General features: G+C 37.9%; 1 long non-coding RNA gene and 1 pseudogene across 1 annotated transcript in view; both read right to left on the reverse strand.

Annotated features, from left to right (window-relative positions):
• The window catches only part of LOC141583763 (uncharacterized), a 259,520-nt gene that overhangs the window by 129,024 nt on the left and 106,698 nt on the right, over positions 1-23,798 (reverse strand). The window lies entirely within an intron of this gene.
• LOC120366394 (tubulin beta chain-like) overlaps positions 1-23,798 on the reverse strand; it is a 38,101-nt pseudogene continuing 14,303 nt past the window's right edge.

The following is a 23,798-nucleotide window of genomic DNA, read 5'->3' on the forward strand; positions in this document are numbered from 1 at the left end:
TCTATTCTGGAAATCTATTAGGAAGTATTTTGTTGAAACTAGTTAATGAATACTTTGGGAATATACATATTTGAGAAGGAGAATCAATTACCGTTGTCAATCTAAATCTTAATTATACAGGTAATTAATGCTAATTAGTTCAGCACACTTTCTATTAAATTAAATGAACAAGTAATTTCATTTAAACTAAACATGCCCATAGATTTCTATAAATGCAAGTATGTAAAAAAAAAGATTTCTAGTGTTAATTTTCAGAAAGATCAAAATATATGAAATTAGGCCTTTCTATTTTGAAAATTAAATTCTAAACTTCCCTTTCCACTCAAGAAATTAAGAACTTTCTCACCCGAAAATACAGAAATCTGATTTTGAAAGTGCCCAAGTTTTCAACTTTATCATAAAAAAAAAAATTTATAGTTTTTGGTAACAAAGTTCCTTAAATTCTTTTATATAAATTCTTTAGATTTATGTTTCCCTGATTTGGCTATGCAGTAGATTCTCTTGGGGAGCTTTTTAAAAATACAGTTCTCCACTTAGGGAGGTCGAGATATGCAGATCATGAGGTCAAGAGATCAAGATCATCTTGGCCAACATGGTGAAACCCGATCTCCACTAAAAATACAAAAATTAGCCGGGTGTGGTAGTGCACATCTGTAGTCCCAGCTACTTGGGAGGCTGAGGCAGGAAAATCATTTGAACCTAAGAGGCAGAGGTTGCAGTGAGCCAAGATTACACCACTGCACTTCAGCCTGGTGACAGAGCAAGACTCCGTCTCAAAAAATAAAAACAAAATACAGTTCTCAGGATTTCTGCCTAGATCTACAGAGTCAGAACTTGTACAGAAGGAGCCCAAGAATCCTAATTTCTTTAAATTTTTTTTCCAAGTGATTCTGATGTGTAAACAAGTTTGTGAATAAAACATTGTAGATATGTAAGTATCTCCCACCATCATTCCCTGTCTCCCCTCTCATTCTTCCATATTTTCCAAGAAGCAAGTCTACATAAAAAAACCCATTATCAAATTTTGAGAGTTTGTTTATATTTGTGTGACTTAACCTATAATTCACAATGGATATACAAATTCACTCTTGAGGGCCCTGTGAGCTATCCGAAGATAATTTTCCATTTCCCATACCTTGCCAATAAACCACCACCAACTAGGAGAGAAACAAGTGGCAGGGTCTCTTACACAGCCCCCCCAAAAAACCAACCCTGCTGACACCCTGATCTTGGAACTGTAAGATTGTGAAACTGTAAATTTTTGTTACCTAAGCCACCCGGTTATGGTACTTTGTTAAAACAGTATCAGGAAACTACTATGTGGACCCATCACTGTAACCAGGTGAAAGCAATACACTGATCAGGCTTGAGTCACATGCAGGTTACAACACCGAGTAGAATACTAGCACCGGGACAAGTTGAGGTGAGGGGTGAGTCTCACGGTGAGTTAGAGTTGGAGGATAAACGGGAGCTGGGTAGAATAAACTTCAGCTGTCAACTATATAGTTTTCATCTTTTGTCGATCTTAAGGGCATGAAGGCTCACTTCACTTATAACACTGAAAATGACCATGGTTTCCTTCCCATGATGAATGAAGCAATGATAATGTAAGATCCCTGGTAAATAATTACAATGGTATCTCAGTAATCAACTTAACTGATCAAAAAAAAAAATCTTCTACTTACTTTTCATAATATGGAAGGGAGGTTTTGCTATATTAATATATTTAAAACAGACCAAAGTAGTAGATTGAACATATAAGAAATTCTATAGAAACTGAACTTTGGAATGGGTATGTAAAGAAAAAATACCAAAAACTAGTTTTCAGGTTAAGACAAATTCTGTGCAGTACTAATATGTGAGAAGCATGGAATTGTGCTTTAGAGGAGAGCTGAAGACACCACTGGTATTAATGTATATGTTGAGATAATAATAAAGGTTGAGCCATTGGTATATATATATATTCAAGAAATGGGCCATTAATATTGTTTGTCTTACATTTAACTCTGTAGGGTCTACTAATTTACAATTAAATTTTAAAAAATCCACTAGGGCTAATGAGCTAATAATTGCACAGAACTCTGAGCATGGATAAAAGTCACCAAGGGAGGACAAATTTCTATTTGTGAAAACTGAAACATTCGAGACTTTAATTACATCCTTTGCCAGAACTGACTTACAATCAGTTATGATGACTAGCTCATTAATGCTTTACTATGGATTTCTAAACAACCTGTTGAAAGCCATTTCACTTGTCAATTGTGAATATACTCGAGAGCAGAAATTTTCTGGTGTCTGTTTCAGTACAGCAGATTGTCTTTCTTCATTGAAATTGAAAGGATTTTAACCAGTCCTATAACATAACGGACCTCTAGATTGTTAGAATTTTCATTTCAGTTTTAAAACTGAGTGGTGGATGTATGTATTTCTACAACAGAGGGAAAAGAATAAATAAAATAATTTTTTTAAGTCTGTGTGAAGATAGTTGTGGGACTAGGCTCCGTGTAATGGAGACTTAAATGCTTGTTTTTCAAGTGTGAGAGCCCTGAGTTTTCCAAACAAAACCTTGAAAGAAGTGTCAGTTTCTCCCAGCATGATATTTGTCAATCGAGTGTTCTGGAAAATGTAGCAATACATGCACACATATACATATATGTGTGTATATATATTCTCAAATTTAAAGATTTTCAAATCTATGGAAAATGGAAAGAATACATAAATGTACAACAGGACAATGAACACCGTTATATCATTCACTCTAATTTCAGCATGTACATTTTGACTTGTTTTTATAAAAGTTTCAATCTAATGTTTATATTTAATATTGACATTAGGAAATTTCAATTGGTAATTGAAATGGTGGGAATTTAGATGATTTAGTTTATTTTCAATTTATTCCCATACATACTCTAAAACAATGGTTATGTATTGTATTGGTCTGAATGTCCCCCAAAATTCATATTACAGCTTGCATGTTCCCCAAACTTCATGTGCTAAAACTTAATTGCCATGCCGGGCGCGGTGGCTCACGCCTGTAATCCCAGCACTTTGGGAGGCCGAGGCGGGTGGATCATGAGGTCAAGAAATCAAGACCATACTGGTCAACATGGTGAAACCCTGTCTCTACTAAAAATACAAAAAATTAGCTGGGTCTGGTGGCACACGCCTGTAATCCCAGCTACTCAGGAGGCTGAGGCAGGAGAATTGCCTGAATCCAGGAGGCAGAGGTTGCGGTGAGCCGAGATCGCGCCATTGCACTCCAGCCTGGGTAACAAGAGCGAAACTCTGTCTCAAAAATAAATAAATAAATAAAAGAAAATAAATAAAATAAAAAACTTAATTGCCAATGTGGTAGTGTTAAGAGGTAGGGACTTTAGGTGGTTAAGTCCTGAGGGTGGAGCCTTCATGGATGGGATTGGCACCTTATAAAACAGCTTGAGGAACTGAGTTACTTCATTCTGTCCCTTCTGCCCTATGGAGGAAAGAGTGTTCCTCCTCTGAAAGATGCAGCAATGGGCACTATCTTGGAAGCTGAGAACAGTCCCCACCAGACACCAGACCTGCGAGTACCTTGATCTTGGACTTCCCAGCTTCCAGAACTATAAGAAGTAATTTTCTGTTGTTTATAAGTTACCTGTTCTCAGATATTTTATTACAAACCAATTAATACAGCTTATACAAATAAAAAAGACAGAGCATGACGTCCTGGAAAACCTTTCTTACTGGGTTATCTGCAAGCAATTTCATTAGGGAACTATTCAAGGCTTCCTATATTTCATGTTAAGATATTTAAGTCTATATGTATCTAAAATTTAAATCTATAAGTATCTCAGCCCCACAAAGTACAAAATACTCAGGTTGCTTCCTTATTTCTCCCTGTCCTCCTTATGCATTCAAATGTACATGGTCATAAGTAATGTCCTCATTCCAGTCAGGAAGAATGAAGATATCATATGTCAGTTAATCTGATTTTTTTCTTCCTTTTTTCACCTTTTTCTTTTTAAATAAGCCCAACCAAGTGACTTCTAATTACATGTATCTTAATGTATAGAAGTAAATTATGTGGTCATACTGATCTGTAAGTAAAGCTGGGGAATGCAGTCTTTTGCTGGGCACAATGTCTTTTCTAACAGCAGTGAGTGTGAAGCACAAAATTATTAACCAAGAAAAAAAAATTTTGTGCTGATGAAATTATGTCCTGATTTCTTTCAACTTAGAATATTTATCTGATAATCAGTGAAAGAATTATTTTAACTTCTTAAATAATTAGAATATTATCATGTATCATGCTGTTCTGTGTTCAGGACATTGTGCATATAATTTTTATTTCAATGGTAAATTATAACAATCTTTTCTGATGACATTATAAAAAGCAAATGAATTCAACATGAATGATTCCAATTATACACACGATTCAGTTGATGTGATAATAATATGATCGGCATTCACCAAACTCATATGTCATGTGATGACAGTGATACTATGATGCTCCTTAGCAAACAGTGGTAGCAAGATACCAACAAAGACAAGAGAATGGAACAAAACCAAATTTGTCCTGGAACCAGTCAGAATGACACCTGAAAATTAACCAGACTGCTTTGAGGTAGTCAGTGTGATCTGAAACACAACTTACTCGTATCTGTGTGACAGAAACTTTAAATTTAATTCAGATTTTTTTTTAAAAAAGAGATGGTGGTATTCTCTTCCAATAAGGAATGATGTAAGAATTAAACATAACTATTTTCAAAAAGCAAAAACTCTGAACAGGATGAAACATTTTAGATTTCATGAGCAGAATGGAGGAGGAAAAATAGAGCAAGAAAAATATACCTAAGAAAAGAAAAGCATAACCCAGAAGGCAGAGTAGAAAGAGATATTCGTTCAACACACCTTTCAAAGAGATAAAGGCACTGGAAATACAATGCATGAAGGTATTAAAACTGTATCCTCCATATGTTAGGGGCACTAAATTAAGCTGAGAGTGAGGGGCACAGAGGTTGCTAGGATTATAAATAGCTCAAACTTTTTCTGTGATCTTGCATGCTTTATGTCAGTGTAATTAAGGTCACATAATCCATTACCTAATAGACTATCTGGAAGAGAATGTGCTCAAAATTGTTACGTTGAATTAGAAGATTGAAAATTTTTATTGGAATAGGGAGTTGAGAATACCACAAGATGTTCACGAGCATTCTTTTTCAGCAGAGTAGGTCAAAAAGAAGGTTCTTTTAGAGACTCTGTGTGTGTGTGTGCACATGTGTCTATGTGTGTCTGTGTATATAAGGTGGTATTCAGATTACTCTGTGATTTTGGAACACAGGAACCAGCAGATAGGTGTCAGACATATCCATCAAAACTAAAGAAGCTTCAAAGTTACATGACGAAAGAATATTCGAGTTGTCTAGCTTACGAGAAAAATCATGGGATATACTTTCAGTAAAAACAATGAGTTCTTAATTTATATTAGAGGTAATTCAATCACATTGTTTTTTGTTTTCAATCGCATTTTTTTAATGTACATTCTTGCTCTAGCTTCCTGAATTGAGTACTGTGGGAAGACAACAGAAGAGATTGATAGATTAGACAGAGGCTTGGATTCAATGACTAAGTCTTCTGGGCTTCACTCCAGATTTAAAAAGTCAGCATCTCTGCAGTTTTGACTTTAGCATCTGTTTTTCAAAAATCCTCCAGGGTGAGTCTGGTGTGCAGCTCTGTTTTGGATTCTCTAGACTGGATCATGTCTAGAGTTCCTTTTAGCTCCCAAGTTGCAGACTTAAACGCATTTATCATGCATTCAACAAATGTACTCGTTTTTACTGGCATCTGGCAGTTCTGCTAGTTCTCATCTGTCCTTAAAATATAGAATATTATGAGAATCTCATAACCTTTCAAATAGGCTCAGGTTTAGGAAACTCTAGAGCTAACTAAAACCCCCAAAAATACAGAGCCTGAAGAACACTCAGAAAGACAGGAGTGTGCTGCTAATCTTATAACGTTAACATTTCCATCTATTAACTTCAATTCCCTGCCTCTATATGTTTCTGTTACAGCAAAACTTTAACTATTGCATTCACAACAGTCTCTGCTATGAAATGAAGGATGACCTGGAGACCACCAAACTACTTCCATGGAATAACAAGACTGCTCAACCATAAAGACTGTGAACCTTTGATACTCAACCCACTCAACCTGTAAGGACGTCTTCTGCCAGAAGAGGTGTAGTGGTGGGTTTCATAACTCAGAGCAACATCAAGAAATAAAATCTTCCTTTGAATGTAAGCAAAATCAGATACCTCTCTGTCTTCTGTTTAATGGGACGAGACTTCCTTATAATAAAGCAAACATGGCATTGGCCCCCAATTAGGAGCCTTCCACTTTAGAGGCTATAGAAGAGACTGCCAGAGCAGCAGACATTCATTGAAATATACAGCTGTGGCTATAGTGAAGGTAACGAAAGAGGGTTACAGGTTTACTAGAAGTCTTTCAACAAATTTAACTGTATATATTCCACATAGAATTTCGGTGTTAAAAGGACCTCTATAGATTTTATACTTCATAAAGAATGAGGCTGGGCGCGGTGGCTCAAGCCTGTAATTCCAGCACTTTGGGAGGCCGAGGTAGGTGGATCATGAGGTCAAGAGATCGAGACCATCCTGGTCAACATGGTGAAACCCCGTCTCTACTAAAAATACAAAAAATTAGCTGGGCATGGTGGCGCACGCCTGTAATCCCAGCTACTTAGGAGGCTGAGGCAGGAGAATTGCCTGAACCCAGGAGGCGGAGGTTGTGGCGAGCCGAGATCGCACCATTGCACTCCAGCCTGGGTAACAAGAGCGAAACTCCGTCTCAAAAAAAAAAAAAAAAAAAAAAAAAAAAGAATGAGGAGGAAGTGGTCAAGAGAGAAAACAAATACGAGATTCTGGCAGATTGAAAATTTCAGACCCTGGTGCAAACATGCTACATTATGAAACAGCAAGTTATGAAAGCTAATAGGGAGCCCTTTTAACTGAGACATTGACAAAAACATCAGCTCACAAAGAGTGTGGTGGAGGAGGATAATATTTCATACTCCACTGATATTTCCTTGTCTCTGTCACTGCCTTCAACCAACGAAATGGGAACAAAAGTTATGATTGCCACTGCCACCGTAGCTTTAAGAACCAGTATACAGTCCTTGATGGATTTTTTTTGTCTTTGTGGCATGCCCAGATTGGGTTTTTTCCTTCAGTCTGGTTCCCAGAACAAAAATCATTTGGAGTAGATCTTCTGTCAACTGGTTAATTCCATGTATCATAGCAAGAAATATGTCTTTGTTACTATAAGTCATTGTTGTTTGGAAGCCATTTGTTTATGTTATATAACGCCACTTAAGCTGATTGATACAAAGTGTTTTGTATGTCATTCTAGAAGATGGATTTAATACAGATGTTTGTGAGAACTCAATAATGGTTTCTAAACTAAGAAGCAAATGGATAGAGATGACATTGCTAACTATGAAGGATGAAATAAAACATTGAAGCTGTAGATTGAGAGCTTCTTCCACAACTAGCAAGCTCTAAATGCTGTTATTCCTCATATTGGCATGTTTATAAACATTCTCATCTAAAACATAATAACTTACTTAGGAAACAAATAAAAATATATGCAAATAAAAATAATATATTTTAATACTTTATTATGATCCCAACTGCTCCGTTATAATTATTAGCAAAGGAGAATTTATTTTTATTAAAATAATTGTTACCATTCCTCAAAGTTGTCTTAATTTTAAGGTCACTGGAAACTTGTTGTCTCTAAAGATTCAGAGACAATCCACTCTCACAATTTATTCAGTACGGCCAATGGATGTGAATGGCAGTAATTTTCTTATGCATCCTAGAAAAACAGCACAAATTGTGGTGTTGTAATGTTGTTTCAAAAATATATATTGATGTTGACACTATCAGTCATCTATTGAAGAGATTCACTGAAAATGCAAATGAAAACAGAGAAACACACAAAAAAAAAAAATCATGAAAATTTACTGCAAGGAGATAGACTGATTTGGGCATAGTGGCAGATACCCAGATCAAATTAAGTAACAGTTGTCTAGACCTTCCCAAAATTCTGTATGTTTAGCAATTTTGCAGAGCAAATATTTGGGTATCTGGTGGAAGTTTTTGTTTTTTCCAAGCATGAAGACATTTTATTTGGAAAAAGACATTATTCAAAAATAAAGAGAAAAAGACATTCAAACTAAAGAGAAGAGTGAAAAGATTTTTTAAAGTCAGATTGGCTGGTTTCATTAAGTTCACCAGATGGTTTGTAATGCCTTCCTTCACCTTGTTTAACTGATCTTAAAGGCTTAAGGACATATTAAGCTCAAATCTGAGCAATCTAAAGGAAATTTCTTAAACTGTGAAATCAGTTCTTAGAAATCATGATGCTTCTACTCTTTGCTACATGGATTCTCTTTTGGGTTTGTTTGTTTGTTTGTTTGTTTTTGTTTTGAGACAGAGCCTCGCTCTGTCACTAGGCTGGAGTGCAGTGACACTATCTTGACTCACTGAAACCTACACCTCCCGGATTCAAGTGATTCTCCTGCCTCGACCTCCCAAGTAGCTGGGACTATAGGCATGTGTCACCACGCCCTGCTAACTTTTGTATTATTAGTAGAGACAGGGTTTCACCACATTGGCCAGGATGGTATCGATCTCTTGACCTCGTGATCTGCCCGCCTTGGTCTCCCAAAGTGCTGGGATTACAGGTGTGAGCCATTGCGTCTGGCCTAGGTACATAGACTCTTAAATGCAAAAGTCTGAATAAGCTTTTATTTAACAACATAAACAGAAGGTCTTCAGAAATAGTTCATTGTGTGTTTTTCCCAAGCATGTCTGCTGAATGGTTCCGAACATAAAATAACCCCCATTTCTTTTGGTCTGAGTGCAGACTAATTTAGCTTACAGAAAACAGGCTGAACACGTGTCCAAGAAAGATGACTCAACTTTACCTCTCTTAAAAATAAGGAAAACCCAATGCGGGAATTATTAGGAACAGTCAAAATTATTCAGTCAACAGGACTGATGTTTCTTGTTTATTCTGTTTTCAACCTTGGGATCACAGGATTCATAAAATGATTCCCAAAGGCATTTAAGAACATTATAGGAAAAAGAGTTCAAGAGCTAGTTACAGCTCAAACACATTAAGGAACTGAAGAAATATCAAAAGAGGCTTGCTAATAAAAACAAATATGTCCCATAGGACACAGAGGCAGAAAAGCAGAGGATATCTCTGAAATTAGGGCAGGAGAACTAATACCACTGTTAAAGAAGTAGCAATAACTTGTCAGAGCCAATTCAGAGAAAAGGTTGTGATAGCACAGAAAGCTCACTGGACACACACCAGTCCGGGGATTTGCAGAGACCCAAATATCTTCAGGAACTCCGCACAGAGAACCTGAAGATATCTGTGCACATTGTTAAATCCAGGAAAAAATACTTTTCAAACAACTGAATCCAAAGACGGATTCTTCAAAGGAGAGAGAGAGAGAGATAGAACAAATATAAATAAAAATGGAGAAGCAGAGATGCTCCAGGATAAATACCACACACTGAAGATAATAAAACAAATTGCCTTTTTTTCTCTTCACTATTTTTTAATGTTTTGGAAATGTATCATTGTTCATTAATGTCTACTTCTTTCGCTCATTTTAACTGTTAGGTGGGACTCCATTCTGTGAGTCTATAATAATTCATTAATTCTCTTCCGTCACAGAATAATTTAGCTGAGGCCTGTTTTTAGCTGTAATAAGCAAGGCTTCAAAGAGCTTGGCTTCTATTCTAAAAGGAGGAACTGAGGAATCGTAGATTATGTCCATCTTCAGCTCTGTCTTCCAGAAAGAGGGTTTCAATTAATATTCTCACCAATATGATGAAAATTCCCCTTTCTCTACATTCTTATTTATATTTGGTATTGCTTTTCTCTTTTTAAAAAACATAGTGTTTTATTCCATATTTCTTACTGCTTTATAAGAAAGTGTAGAAAGAGTGAGATGGGTTGGGGGAGAGGCAGAGATAGAGTTTACTGGTCACATGTATTGTAAATATCTTCTTTCAGTTATGTGAGTTATCTTTATTTGCTATATATTCTCTAATTTTTATTCTCTATGCTGCATTGCAGGTGATTTATTGAGATCTATGTTTTAGTACTAAATTTTTGTATCAGTCTCTGTTCTACTGAAGCAAATGTAAGTTTAATTTTTTTCCTCATTAGAGTAAGATTGATTTCATTCCTCTAATTTCATCTCATTTCACTAAATTTTTACCTTTCTAAATTTTCCATTGGTTCTTTTTCAAATATATCTGCATTTTTAAAATATTGTCCTATTGTCTTATAAGTCTTCTATTTGTATTTTCACTTGTATTTGATTCTTAATTTAGAATTTTATTTTTAACTTTAGGGTGTTCTGCCATATTTTAATTGGTTTTTTTTTCTAGCATACTTCACTTATAGATATTTATCATGCGGTTTCTAATTGGTGACTATGAATTAATCTTTACTTAATGTTGTATTTCTTTCCTTCCCCAGTTTGAGTCTTATTTTCCTTGGGTTTAGATACTGTCTAAAACTGTACCATAGTGCTGTTTAGTGTTTTGTTTTGTTGTAATTTTAGAAATTTTAGTAGAACTTGCCCATTTTTCTTTAAAGTGCTTAGCTTTGGTTCCCACTCCAAGAAGAGGATGTGTAACCCCAATTATAAGAAAGTATGGGGGCCAGGTATGGTGCCTCATGCCTGTAATCCCAGCATTTTAGGAAGGCCAAGGCAGAAGGCTCACTTGAGGCCAAGGATTCAAGACTAGCTGGGGCAACACAGTGAAACTCTGTCTCTACAAAAAATAAAATAAATTAACCAGGTGTGGTGGTGCACACCTGTAGTCCCAGCTACTCAGAAGGCTGAGGCAGAAGGATTGCTTATGCCTGAGTTTGAGGCTGCAGTGAGCGATGATTACACCACTGGACTCTACCATAGGTGAAAGAGAAAGACTCTGTCTCCAAAAAAAGAAAGGAGAGGGGGAGGAAGAGAGAGAGGGAGATAAAAAGGGAGGAAGGAGAGAAAGAAGGGAGGAAGGAAGAGTATATCTATTTTCCACATATGCTAGAGTATTAAAAATAGAAAAGAATTAGAGAAGCAAAGGTAAATTGTATTTATAGAAAGGATTTCAATGCAGATAATTTTCCACTGCATGCTATGAGTCTCTATTCCCATGAAGAAGGGGCAACAGGTTCACACTTCAACTGAAGCTTACTAATGGCAACTTTAAATAAACACTGAGTGAGATTTATGTATTACTCCAAGAATTTGGAGGACATAGTAGGCTTATATGTGATGCCCACTTGAGAAATATAAAAAACAAAAGGCTATTAAAATTAACCTATGGCATCATAGTGGGGAAATTTAGTTAGGAGGTAGGGTTTACTCCTGCTGACATTATGGTGTAAAGAGCAGGTTTCAGCGAATCGGATGTAGACTGTTAGTGAGAACACTGCCATAAATTTGTCTTAGAAGCAGCTTTAAATATCTATCTCGTGGGGAAATAAGACTTCATCTAAAAGGAAACTATATACAAGAAGTCCTAGATATTTATGGGCTCTCTAAAGAACCCACACAACATTTAAAAAAATAAAAGATAATTCTTATTCTCCTACCATCGTAGAGAATTTATTAACAACTTAGAATATAGCCAGCCAAGAAAGATATACTGTTTTCTTACATCTCCTTCAATCACCCTCCTTTCTCTTCACATGAAACTTGGACATATCAAAAACCATGGTTAGCAATATGGGAGAGAAGGAGTAAAAATATAAATTAAGGAAATAAAGAAAGAGGTGGTCATGCCTGCTTTCTCACTGAAAATAGCCATCCAAATTAACCCCAGGTAGGGGTAGTAAGATGCTATATTTTTTATCCATCTGATGCTTTCCATTTAAATGAAAGTTAGGTTGTTTTATTTCTTAACTGATTTCGTTTTTGCAACTTCTTATTAGCAACAGATAAATAAGTTTAAAAACATTATAATGAACATCCAACTATCTACCACCTAGATTCGACATGCCTCTGAATTTGCCCTGAAGGTTAACATGTAGCCAGCAGACGGAGAAAGAGAAAAAGTTGAGAATCATTTGGTGTGTTTTATGGTTCAGTATTAGAAGTAGATTATATAAGTTGATGAAATGCTCACAAGTCATCAGTCAGAACTCATTCACATGGCACTGCCTACAGGCAGGGAAATCAGAAATGTAGATCCTGGCTGGCCGCCTCAACTCAGCAACAATTTCAACAATTTCAATGTGCAGTAGCAGCAGGTATCTGCGGTATTCAGCTGGTTGTCTCATCACGTTAGTCTTCTTTTCTGAACATTTATCTCTCGTGCATTCTAAATTTATTTATATGTGTGCGTATGATGTTAGTTCATAATATAGGTCTTCGGTTTTGATTATTTTCTGAATTGGATATATCATTATCAACCTGAAACTGTTTGGAGAATGAAGGTAACTGATGTTCTTTTTACAAATAAGAAACTAGAAAAGCTATGAAGCCAATATGGGATTTAAGTGAGGGATATGAGCAGAATTAACCTCACAAAGAGAGTTTGAACAGGCAATAGAGGAAAGAAGAAAATTGTTTTTTCTGATATCCCTGATAAGTCCCACTTGTCTGTGCCTAATGTTAAAAACATACATAATCCTTGATTTTAAATTTACTATGAATCTTTTTTACCCTCCAGTGATTCTACATTCAGAATAATTAAAAGGAACAAATCCACATACAACCATCTCCACTAATTGAAAGACTTTTTATGTGTAGTAATAAAATGCAAAGATAAAAGCCAAGATCTAATCAGGTAAAAGTCATTGGTGTAGGATAAACTGTCTGGTCTTTAATTTGGATGTCTGGTAGTTAGGTATTCAACTCTTTGTTTCTGTTTTGCTTGAGCTAAGTGACATTGGTATAAAGCACCATCAATCACAGTTGATTATTTACCCCATAGTATCTCTGTCATATTTAAAACACATCAACTCTCAAAACACCTTGTGACTTGAAATCAATTTATGTTGTACGATGAGCCCCAGTATCTGATAAATTATATGGTAAAAAAACATTCATTGTTAGTATCCATTTCAAAATACTATTTGTTAGGCTTTAGATCAAACTTATCTAATGAAAAGAATGTTTTCTATGCCATATTTAAAACCTGTGTTCTAGAGGTGAACAACGCACACTGGGGCCTACTAGAGGGTGGAGGCTGGGAGGAGGGACAGGATCAGGAAATATAACTAATGGGTGCTAGGCTTAATACCTGGGTGATGAAATAAATAATCTGTACAACAAACCACTCTGAACACGTTTGCCTATGTAACAAACCTGCACATGTACCCCTGAAGTTAAAATAAAGGTTTAAGAAATAAAACCTACGTGATTTTATTGGAACAACTGTAAAATGCTGACTTTGCTGAAGGCAGACAAACATCCACCTAAACTACATGGGAAGGAATTAATTAATTAGGTACCTTGGCCTTCAAAATGGTCAACTCAAGAATAGTTCACTAAAGAGAATTTGAAATGTCATCCAACAATGGGATGAACTGCCCATTGACACACTCTTTATCTCCATTTTGAACTCAGTGAAGTAAGAAAGAGGTATAACTTGAACTACTACTTTCATTTTTGTCAGGATTAACTACTATGAAGTTTTTAACCCTCAAGGAATAATGTAAGGAACTAATGACCACTCCAGTAAACACATAAAGGCACAAGCGTTAGGTTTGTGTTTAAAGAAAGAAATTAGTACTATTTAATAACACTTGGGACTGTGTCCTTTAACAATAGACTCGAAAGTGATTTTAGCCTCATATATCATCCTAAACGCATGCAGTGGACTCTGGGTAAGAAATCCAGGCATGACTTAGCTGGCTTCATCTTTTACCTAACTCATAGTAATCTCTTTCTCTCTAGAAGTGGGCCTTCAGAAACAAGTTTTAGCTCTTACTAAAAGTTCAGGATTTTTTCATATATTATTCTGTCCCTCCTCACTCCATATAATTCATTTATCAAGGGATAAACAACTGGCTTAAGTTTTCTTATTTCTTTTTCCCCAGGAGTCTAAATTTTCAATTGAAGCAAAACAGAGTCTACATGTATACTACCTCTGACATGGCTTCCAGTGATCCTCCCTCCTGGTATTCATGCTATTATCTAATCCCCTGTCCTTAAATGTGGGCTGGACCTAGTGATCGACCGACCGACCCACTGACCTTCCTTCCTTCCTTCCTTCCTCCTTCCTTCTTTCCTTTTTCCTTCCTTCCTTTCTTTTCCCCGCCTCTCTCTCTCTCTCTCTCTCTCTATCTCTCTCTCTCTCTCTTTCTTTCTGACAGAGTCTCACTCCACCATCAGGCTGGAGTGAAGTGGTACAGTCTTGGCTCACTGCAACCTCGGCCTCCTGGGTTCAAGTGATTCTCCTGCCTCAGCCTCCCAAGTAGCTGGAACTACAGACACACCCCACCATGCCCAACTAATTTTTTTATTTTTAGTAGAGATGGGGTTTCACCATGCTGGCCAGAATGGTCTCTCTCTCTTGACCACGTGACCTGCCTGCCTTAAGCTCCCAAAGTGCTGGGATTACAGGCATGAGCCACCACGCCTGGCTGTGACTTGTTTCTAATGAATAAAATAGGGCAAAAAGTAAGGAGTGTTGGGATGCGACTTCGGTAATTGGGTAACAAAAAACTATAACTTCTCAGGCTGGGCAACCTAGTGACACCTGTCTTTACAAAAAGGAAAGGAAAGGAAAGGACAGGGGAGGGGAGGGGACGGTAGGGGAGGGGATGGGAGGGCAGGGGAGAGAAGGGAGAGAAGGCAAAGAAAACATTAGCTTGGCATGGTGGCACATGTCTGTAATCCCAGCCACTTGTAAGGCTTAGGTGAGAGGATTGCTTGAGCCAGGGAGTTTGAGGCTGCAATGAGCCCTGATTGCACTACTGCACTCCAACCTGGGCAACAGAGCAAGACTGTGTCATATATATATATATTATAACTTCTCTCTTACTGATACTCTTTCTGCTCCCTTCTCATCTTGTGCACTTTGACCAAGTAAGTTGCCATGTTAGAGGTCCACATAAAAAAGATAAGGAATTGAGGGTAGCTTCTGGCCAACATCTAGCAAGAACAGAAGCTCTCAGTCCAACAACTCACAGGGAGCTGAATCCTGCCAACAATCAGGCTAGAGATCTTCGAGACAGATTATTCCTTAGTTGAGCCTTGAGGAACCTTCAGAGTCCAGAAGCAATTGAACCCAGCTAAGCCATGCCTAGCTTTCTTACCCAGAGAAACTGTGAATTGAGAACTTGTTTTACGTCTCTATGCTTTGGGGTGATAGCTATGCAGCAATAAATAACTGCTACATTTTATTCCTTCAGAGATGAGTTGCAGAGATTAGCAGCATTCTAGAGTAGTTATTAATCTCATGCTTTTGGGATGTTCAAAGCATCTCTCGTTCCCTTATTTTCTGAGACTTAATTTTTCAACTACTTTTTTATTCTTTAAGATATTCTACTCAGTTTCCAATATATTCATAAAACCTGACAGATTTCATTTTTGTTGATAACAATCTAAACAGCCTTTAGCTGTTATTATTTTAATTTCATATTAAGCTTTACTATTATCATTGTTTTAATTTCTGTAATTTTTAAATGATTCAGTAAAGCTGACTACCTTCCTTTTTTTACCCCCACGATCACCTAACTCAGTCTTAATAAATAAACTTGTGCCAAAATAGTTATGATTTGTATAATAAACCGACAGATGTAATTTATCAATTCCTATGACATTTAAGCTTTCATCTTATATTTTGCTAACATTATGTATATTTTTCAAATTGGGATCCTTCCCTATCTGTGATTGTTGGTGAAATGCAATGTGGTATAGCCAGCAGTTATCACTAGAGCAATCAGGAACATTATTGAGAATGTGGAAAAATAATTTCCAGTATATCTATCCATTGGAAAAAGGATTTATAATTTTTTGAGATCAAATTCATAACAGCATGGCTATAGACCTATGCATGATCACTTGGGAAACCAAAGATCATAAATGAGGAGTTTAAAATATTTTTTTTGAAAAAAACAAAGAAAAGAAAAGTCATTCAGCAACCCAGATCTTCCAGTTCTTTGTGTGGCATTTTATCTGTGCTCCTCTTCAAATTTCCATCCTGATAATGTCAAGTGACATTAAAACATTATTTACAATTTTCTTTCTTTTTCTCTCTCTCTGTCTCTCTTTCTCTATCTTCTTTTCTCTTTTTTCTTTTCTTTTCTTAGATAGAGTCTCGCTGTGTTACCCAGGCTGGAGTGCAGTGGTGTGATCTGGGCTCACTGCAACCTCCTGCTCCTGAGTTCACACAATTTTCATGCCTCAGCCTCCCAAGTAGCTGGGATTATAGGCATATGCCACTGTGCCCAGCTAACTTCTGAATTTTCAGTAGAGACGAGGTTTCACCAACTTAGCCAGGCTGGACTCGAACTCCTGACCTCCTATGATCTACTTACCTCAGCCTCCCAAAGTGCTAGGATTACAGGTGTGAATCACCATACCAGGCCACAATTGTTTTCATTACAGAAAGTTAAGACAAAATATTTACCTGCTAACATTCAAGTCTCTCTTAATAGCTGCCTGTCTTTTCAAAAGACTGGCTATTCCCCTTGATGAAGGATTCCCACCACTATACAATATATCTATTATTAAAAAAGATATATTGATTCAAAAAAATAACTTGGAAACTATTGTTTTCTTCTTCATTCCATCTCTAGGAAAAAGTAGTTCTGTTAAGGCATTAAGAGCTCCTTGACTGTATCACAGTGTCTAAGGGTAGAGCTTTAGAGTTGCGGACAAAAGCACTTAGCCTCTGAGCTGAATCATGGCAGGTTCTGAATGTGGAAGTCACGTTATCCCTGACCACGACACTAGGTACCTCCTGAACCTACCTTTTTATCCCCATTAAGATAACATTTTGAAAAGAGAATAAACCTATTTAAAAGGATAAAATATAAGCCCATCTCAGTTCACGGGATCCTCAGAGTTCTGCACATTCCACTATACCTCACTACAGCTAAGACTCCATACTGGAGCTTGATAACAACACCCTAGGAAATAAAGTACTTTTTTCCTCCCATAGTCTTGTTATCCATTCATAGATTACTCTCTTCCAATTTTATTAATAGGGAACCACTAAAAACTTAGATGACTACTATTCTGTGAAATCCTGAAACACATATAACTTACATTTGATGTAATTTGGTGAAATGCTAATAATACATATTAAATACAGGTCAAAACTTTGAAACACAAAGTATGAAAAATAAAAACAAAGTTTTGTTGTGTTTTTGTCTGACTCTAAACCATGGGAGCCCAGCTGTGGTTATCTTTGGTCTGAATTCAAGGTGGATCTTTGGACCAAGTCCTCTGTAGGAAAAATTTCCTTTTCCTATTGCAATATTTTAGAATCCTTTGCCAATTCAGTGCCTTTTTTGGCATCCTTATAACCTGTCCACCAAGTTGACAGTGCCTTCTTTGAACACTATCAAGAGACAAGCGAAAAGTAAGTTCTAAGTTTAACCATTAGCTAATTAGAGCTATTTGCTTGAAAATTTTTCTTTGCATCTTTTTCCTCTTGAGCTCTCAACACTTTGTGATATTCACTTTTCTATCCCTAGTCTTTCTTGGATCATTCCTACATGGGCAACGTTAATACAGCAAAAAAAAACAATGTTCAAATCAAAGAAATCATATGCTGTTGCTGGGATAAATGATAGGCTGGGTGCAGTGACCCATGCCTGTAATCCCAGCACTTTGGGAGGCTGAGGGAGTTGGATCATGAAGTCAGGAGATCGAGACCATCCTGGCCAACATGGTGAAACCCCGTCTGTACTAAAAATACAAAAAAATTAGCTGGCTGTGGTGGTGTGTGCCTGCAGTCCCAGCTACTCCAGAGCCTGAGGCAGGAGAATCGCTGGAACCCGGGAGGTGGTGATTGCAGTGAGCCAAGATCACGCCACTGCACTCCAGCCTGGCGACAGAGCAAGACTCAGTGTCAAAAAAAAAAAAAAAAAATGATAAAACCAAATCATTCCGAGAAAAAAAAAAAAAAAGTCATGGGCTCTCATGGGCTCTCAGTAGGTAGTTATTTTAATAGATAAGAAAATAAAGATGATAAAAAGAGTGCCCGAATGGACATAAAGACAGAAACAATCGACACTAGGGAATACAAGAGAGGGGCAGGAGGGATGGGGGGAGGGACAAACGGAGGGAGACAGAGAGAGAGGAAAGGGTGAGAAACTTCCCACTGGCTACTGTGCTCACTCCCTGGCTCACTACAGGTACAACTGTACTCCAGACCTCAGCATTGCACAGCATACCTTTGTAACAAACCTGAACATCGGCCCTGTGAATCTAAAATGAAAGCTGGGGAAAAAAAAAGAGTGCTGAAATCCTGCTTTATCTTGAAGTGGCCTTGATTTCAGGACACTACTGTTTGGGCTTTGAATCAGAAAATCTCTCCCAATGCTGAAGAAATCTAGCTTTGACATAGAATAAAAGCTCTTATATTGATCTTTATTTTATCATATTATGTACAACAGGCTATTTGCTAATGCAAATCATCATGTGAAATCCAATGGGTTGGAGGGAAAGGACAAATGTTCTGCTTCAGGGAGTCTCTTGGGAACCCAGGATGGTTTTATTGTTTAGTCCCATCGTTCTCAAGGGCCTTGACTCCTCCGCTGATTCCTCTTTGACTGTCAGACAAGGGGAAGAAGACAACCAAGCATGGAAGATCTTACTGAAGGTTTTTATGAGTCATGCCTGGATGTAGCACACATTGCTTTCATTCATATGCCAATGATCAGACTGAAAAGGAGACTAAGAAACGTCTTCTAATTGTGAGCCCAGAAAGGAAAAGACGGGTTTGCATAAACACATATTCTCTTCCACTCTTGTACTTATCGTGGCTCAAGTATTCATATTCATTTCCAACTGGGTGCAGTGGCTCACGCCTGCAATCCCAGCATTTTGGGAGGCCAAGGCAGACAGATCACCTGAGGTCAGGAGTTCAAGACCAGCCTGGCACACATGGTGAAAGCTCATCTCTACTAAAAATACAAAAATTAGCCAGTGTGACGGCGGGCACCTGTAGTCCCAGCTACTCAGGAGTCTGAGGCAGGAGAATCACTTGATTTCAGGAGGTGGAGTCTGCAGTGAGCTGAGATCATGTCACGGCACTCCAGCCTGGGTGACAGAGCAAGACACCATCTCAAAAAAAAAAAAAAAAAAGTATATTCATTTCCAAGGTCATGAAAGACTGAATTCACAATTGTCAGAACCCCTATATAATTTTCTGACTTTCAGATGGACACGTTTTATCAGAATCTTCTTGTCTTTTTTCCTCTCTGTCTGTAGCCAAGTTCTAAGAGAGCGGCTGATTACTAAATTTTGATAATTTTGATAATGGATTTAAGGGGACCCAGATCCCAGAGTATGAGTTCCAGCCCAGATCTTTTCTGTAGTCTATCAATAAAGATAAGGAGATATGGGAATCACTAGCACATAAAACTTGTGGCATCTCCTTGCACTGAGGTGAAGAAAAATTCAGTGAATTAATTAAAAATTCAATTGCTAGTAAGGAACGTAAATGGTCTATATCCAACACAGTGACTCTAGTCACCAGAAGTGCTGATAGGCAAAGGGATAATTAGAATCAGCAAGTAAGAAGCCTGGCGACACGCCCAGTGAAGTGGCTCACCCTTGTAATCCCAGTACTTTGGGAGGTCAAGGCGGGTGGATCAGTTGAGGTGAGGTGAGGAGTTTGAGGTCAACATGGCAAAACCCCACCTCGACTAAAATTGTAAAAAAAAATTTATCCAGGAGTGATGACACATGCCTGTAACCCCACCTACTTAGGAGACTGAGTCAGGAGACTCCTTTGAACCCAGGAGGCAGAGGTTGCACTGAGACACCACTGCACTCTAGCCTGAGTGACAGAGCAAGACTCTGTCTCCAAAAAAAAGAAAGGCGGGCAACAGAAAAAAAGTTGTTTGCGTTTTATTAAAAACTATGAGAAATGTAAGGAGTAAGAAAATCTTACAAAAGGTTTTGATCTAGCTAAAACATGAGCTATGGGAAAGAGTAAAAGAAAGGAAGACATTCAAACTCTGCATGTATCAGTTTTACATTGTAGTGTTAAAATCTCAACTGGCCTTTTCAAAAGGGCATTGAGAAACACTAAAGAGAAAAAGAAAGGAATTTCTAGAGGCAGTCTAATCAGATTTCACGGATAGAGGTAATAAGCTAAAGACAGCAAGGAGTATTTCCACTGCAAGCAGAGTAGAAAAGTTTTCTGGTCAGGGAATTCAAAAGAAAACAGTGTTTGAGGGAGAAACCTTTGCATTCACTCGCACTGGTCCCTAAGGCACAGGTTTAGAAAGCAAAAGGAATGGCACACCCAGTTCCTACGTCTGTTTCCCAGAAAGGACAAATGCAGACCCAGGAAGAAAAGCTTCCCTGGGAGGGAGAATCCAGAGTGTAAGGAATTCAGGAATGGGGGCTGAAGCTGCAGCTGTTGTTACATGGTAACTTAAATGTCAGCAAATGGCTAAGGAACATGATATGGTTCTTCTGAGACTAGAACACTTCAGAGAGGGGAGCAAGAATTTGGGAGAATAGGAAATGCAACACAACCGCCATAAGCACGATACTAGTCTTTGTAGCAAGTAAAATTTCCACCCATGGAAGCATGGAAATTCTAGCCCTAGTCAGGGACCACATCAATAAAAAAATGGGATACCAAGGACTGTGGTCTAAAGGGGAAATGTGAATTAAGACCAATGGACTACAAATGAGAAAGGGGGAAAATGTAGCGCCTATAAAGAGAAATTGTTGAATACCACCTCGTACACTTTTTTTTTTTTTTTTTTTTTTTGAGATGGAGTCTTGCTCTGTTGCCCAGGCTGGAGAGCAGTGGTGTGATCTCGGCTCACTGCAACCTCCACCTCCTGGGTTCAAGTGATTCTCCTGCCTCAGCTTCCTGAGCAGCTGGGATTACAGGTACACACCACCACGCCTGGCTAATTTTCATATTCTTAATAGAGATGGGTTTTTACCATGTTGGCCAGACAGGTCTCAAACTCCAGACCTCAAGTGATACGCTGGTGGCCTCCCAAAGTTCTGGGATTACAGGTGTGAGCCACCACGCCCAGCCTCTTATGCATTTTTTTAACTGATGATATTTTAATAAATTTCTCTTAATTTATGCGTGCATATGCAGGGCAGGTTTCACAAAGTTATTTCCCTCTCTTTTGTTTTATTGTTCCCTCAGAATATAAGAAGCAGCGTACCACAGTTAATCTCTGAGTGAGAGATTTCTCTCATATGAGGTTTCAATTCATAGGCATTGGACTTGGGAAATTGATGGGCATCCTGGAAAAGCTAACATAAACCAAAATAAATTGCTGTCTTAAACTCTTATTTTTCCTTCTTAATTTGTCCCTCAGTTATGACAAGGTCTTTGGTGGAAAATGCTTTTATTTATGGGAATATGTTTAGATTTTAGGGGCTGCCAACATCCTGTGGGCCCAGGGCATTTTGTGAATAAAGTGTGGGGCTGGTGTTGTCATGTTCTTGTGTGTCTTTGTGGTCTCTCTAGGACTTCAGAAGGAAGTGGGAGAGTTTTGTAGTTGGAAGTAGACACTGTGGAGGTACCCAAAATACTCCTCTATTTCTAGAGGAAGAGAGTATGGGAACTACTGACCCTGTTTCTCCACCAGTATCGCTATGTGAGTTCTCCTTTGACTGACACTCAGTAAAATAAGAAGGAAATGCAGGAGAGAAGGTCCTTTTAGACATAATCTGGATCTTTATATAAAGGGAGACAAGATTTCATTTCAGTTGTTAAATTTCCCAGTGGTAAAAAGAGGTTTATATAATAACATGAAGGGTTAATATTGTTAAAACATATAGGTTTGGTGGCAAATTTGGGGCATTTGAAATACTGGTATTATATTATCTGGGCTCTGCCTTGAGCTGCCACATCTCCTATAAACGTATTTAGTGAGTAGGTAGGAGAAGGGGAAATAGAAGCATGGGTAATTATCCTGATATGTAGTATGCCCTTGGGGTCACTCAATTAATTCCTGTACTGACCCATTTTATAGGCTTTAGAGAACAATATCAAAAGGGATTTTGATGAAGGCTTAAGGGTATGATCTGCCATTCTAATTGGTCCCTGCTAGACTATAAGCTCTGTAAAAATCAAAATTAGGAAATTTTAATTACACAGACATACTTTAGTTATAAAAATGTAGGTTAAATCATATTTATAGACATATGTACTGGAATACAAATGCTCTGGGAAAATTTCCTCATGAACAAGACAAAAAAATTGAAAGAGGAAGAATATATATATATCTTGTAACCACAGGAGTAATATAAATGAAGATATTGGCCAGATGGAAAATAGGTTTTTGAAAGATGAAATTGTGCATACTTGGTTTCTTGTTCAAGGTTGATTAAGATAATTTTTTTATATTTGTCAATAATTAGGGAAAAAAATAAGACTTTCTGAGCAGTTAGTCTGTCTGATTACACATCTTCTAAATATAAGACTTCAAACTTCGATTTTTAATAAGCATTTCTGTGATAGGATGTTGTATCTGTTCATTTAAATCATACATTTGCATTAAACCTTAAAATTTCTCACTTTATAAATAATCTTGCTAACTTTGTTTAAACTAATTTCCTATTATTTACCCTGTGTTTCCATCTTTTGTTAGAATGAGACAATTTTGGTCTCCTACAGCATTCTTTATTTTTATTTATTTATTTTTTTGAGATGAAGTCTCACTCTGTCACGCAGGCTGGAGTGCAATGGCGCGATCTGGGCTCATTGCAACCTCCGCTTCCTGGGTTCAAGCATTTCTCCTGCCTCAGCCTCCAGACTAGCTGGGGATTACAGGTGCCCGCCACCATGCCTGCTTAATTTTTGTATTTTTAGGAGAGACGGAGTTTTACTATGTTGGCCAGGCTGGTCTTGAACTCCTGACCTCCGGATCCACCTGCTTTGGCCTCCCAAAGTGCTGGGATTATAGGCGTGAGCCACCGTGCCTGGTCTGTATTCTTTTTTTTTTTTTTTTTTAAGTCCCCTCTGACTGATCTGACCTGAGTATAATTTAAACCTTAATTTAATTCCGTTGCTCCCTGAGAGCAGAACCCAGGGAGTTCTGGGTTTTTGTTTTTTTGTTTTTTTTTGCTATGAAGACATTTTATTAGGTCAAGCTACTTGCTATGAAAATGCTTTAAAACGCAGGAGGAGATGTAAAGACTCAAGTGTGTAGTGACAACGGCTATCAAAACACACTAAAAAAATCCACACTGCTTCCCCCTTTACCTAGAAAAGGAAGCTTCTAGGCTACCTCCTCCTCCTCCTCCGCACACTCCTCAAACTCCTCCTCCTCAGCTGTGGCATCTTGGTATTGCTGGTATTCTGACACCAGGTCATTCAGGTTGCTCTCGGCCTCGGTGAACTCCATCTCATCCATGCCCCTCGCCCGTGTACCAGTGCAGGAAGGCCTTGCGCCTGAACATAGCTGTAAACTGCTCAGAGATGCGTTTGAAGAGCTCTTGGATCGCTGTGTTGTTACCAATGAAGGTGGCCGACATTTTTAGCCCCCGGGGTGGGATGTCACAGACGGCTGTTTTCACGTTGTGAGGGAGCCAT

The sequence above is a fragment of the Saimiri boliviensis genome, chromosome 2 (assembly GCF_048565385.1).
Source record: "Saimiri boliviensis isolate mSaiBol1 chromosome 2, mSaiBol1.pri, whole genome shotgun sequence".
NCBI lineage: Eukaryota > Metazoa > Chordata > Mammalia > Primates > Cebidae > Saimiri > Saimiri boliviensis.